This window comes from Colobus angolensis, unplaced genomic scaffold, assembly GCF_000951035.1.
Source record: "Colobus angolensis palliatus isolate OR3802 unplaced genomic scaffold, Cang.pa_1.0 Scaffold49, whole genome shotgun sequence".
Taxonomy (NCBI): Eukaryota; Metazoa; Chordata; class Mammalia; order Primates; family Cercopithecidae; genus Colobus; species Colobus angolensis.
In genome coordinates, this window is record NW_012118376.1 from 8454608 (window position 1) to 8457311 (window position 2704).

Below are 2704 nucleotides of genomic sequence, written 5' to 3' on the forward strand. Positions count from 1 at the left end.
AGGGGACATAGACCCCACCACTCAACGGGAGGAGTGTCAAGGCCACTTGTAGAGAAGATGAGAGACATTGTGTGACTATCTTTGGAAAACATGACTGACACTCAGGCACATACACTTGCATTTATATATTTATCCTGATCCAACCTTGTATTTGTTTTCCTTGGCATTACAATCCATTTCCATATTCCCTAACTCTTGCCAATACAAATTGGCAAGAAACTGTCTCTTTCTGGGCCATGTTCAGGGCTTATTGGTTTGCAATGGAATAACTAATAACTTCTGTTAAGATTCAGAGGCAAGGAGGCATGGTAGGATCAGTCCATCACCAGAACTGGCATCAGCTCATAAGGCAAGTGCCCCAGATGAAGTGACTGAGTGACTTTTACACAGGTAAAGGCTGGTTGGGAATGGGGAGTGGATATGAGAGTAGGTTGCCTCTACCTCTGAGAAAGGCTCAAGGGAATTTGGGCATTTGAGAGTCTGGGTCTTGACCACATCTGCCCAAATGTGTCCATCCTATTTCTCAGCTTTCCATTCCTTCCTGTGTAGTGTCCTTATATCATATTATACCTTTCATTGACCCTTCAGCTCCCGTCTTGTCAAGTCCTGGCTTGATCCTCAGCCAAACTACCCTGTATCTATGAAGATATTAGACTCCGAGCCGTGGTAAAGGCTTTTTTACTTTTCACTATTATAAGAATCTACTCAAGGTAAATAAAATTAGGTATGCATATAAAACCTTGAACAAAAATATTTATAACAGCTTTATTTGTAATAGACAAAATCTCTAAACAACCCAAATGTCCATTAACAGGTGAATGAATAAGCAAATTATGGTAAATCCATATGACACAATACTGCCTACAATAAAAACAATGTAGGAAATGGTAGTTCACAACTACAATCCCAGCTACTTGGAAGGCTGAGGCCCTTCAGCCCAGGAGTTCAAGACCAGCCTGGGCAACATAGCCAGGCCTTACTCTTAAAAAATTAGCCGGTGGTGCCCAAGACGGCCTCAGGATAGGAACAGCTCCAGCCTCCAGCTCCCAGTGTGAGCAACACAGAAGATGAGTGGTTTCTGCATTTTCAACTGAGATACCAGGTTCATCTCACTGGGTCGTGTCAAACAGTTGGCACTGGTCCGTAGGTGCAGCCCAACCAGCGAGAGCTGAAACAGAGTGAGGCATCGCAACACCTAGGAAGCGCAAGGGGGAAGGGAATTCCTTTTCCTAGCCAAAGGAAATTGAGACACACAACACCTGGAAAATCAGGTAATGCACACCCTAATAATACTGCACTTTACCAAGGGTCTTAGCAAACAGCACACCAGGAGATTATATCCCACACCTGGCCCAGAGGATCCCACGCCCACGGAGCCTCCCTCATTGCTAGCACAGCAGTCTGAGATCTAACTACAAGGCGGCAACAAGCCTGGAGGAGGGGCGGCCGCCATTGCTGAGGCTTAAGTAGGTAAACAAAGCTGCAGGGAAGCTCAAATTGGGTGGAGCTCAGCACAGCTCAAGGAGACCTGCCTGCCTCTGTAGACTCCCCCTCTGGGGATGGGGTATAGCTAAACAAAAAGCAGCAGAAACTTCAGGAGAGGACAATGTCCCTATCTGACAGCTTTGAAGAGAGCAGTGGATCTCCCAGCACGGAGATTGAGATCTGAAAACGGACAGACTGCCTGCTCAAGTGGGTCCCTGACCCCTGAGTAGCCCAACTGGGAGACATCCCCCACTAGGTGCAGACTGACACCTCACACCTTACACGGTGGGGTACACCCCTGAGATGAAGCTTCCAGAGCAAGAATCAGACAGCAACACTCACTGTTCAGCAATATTCTATCTTCTGCAGCCTCCGCTGCTGATACCCAGGCAAACAGGGTCTGGAGTGTACCTCAAGCAAACTCCAACAGACCTGCAGCTGAGGTTCTTGACTGTTAGAAGGAAAACTAACAAACAGAAAGGACACCCACACCAAAAGGACACCCATCAGTACGTCACCATCATCAAAGATCAAAGGCAGATAAAACCACAAAGATGGGGAAAAAGCAGTGCAGAAAAGCTAGAAATTCAAACAATCAGAGCACATCTCCCCATCCAAAGGAACGCAGCTCATCGCCAGCAACGGAACAAAGCTGGATGGAGAATGACTTTGACGAGTTGAGAGAAGAAGGCTTCAGTCGATCAAACTTCTCAGAGTTAAAGGAGGAACTACGTAACCAGCACAAAGAAACTCAAAACCTTGAAAAAAGATTTGACAAATGGCTAACTAGAATAACCAATGTAGAGAAGTCCTTAAAAGAACTGAGAGATGAAAACCATAACATGTGAACTACGTGACAAATGCACAAGCTTCAGTAACCAACTCAATCAACTGGAAGAAAGAGTATCAGTGATTGAAGATCAAATGAATGAAATGAACCAAGAAGAGAAGTGTAGAGAAAAAAGAGTAAAAAGGAATGAACAAAGCCTCCAAGAAATATGGGATTATGTGAAAAGACCAAATCTACATCTGATGGGTGTGCCTGAAAGCGACGGGGAAAATGGAACCAAGTTGGAAAACACTCTACAGGATATCATCCAGGAGAACTTCCCCAACCTAGTAAGGCAGGCCAACATTCAAATTCAGGAAATACAGAGAACGCCACAAAGATACTCCTCGAGAAGAGCAACTCCAAGACACGTAATTGTCAGATTCACCA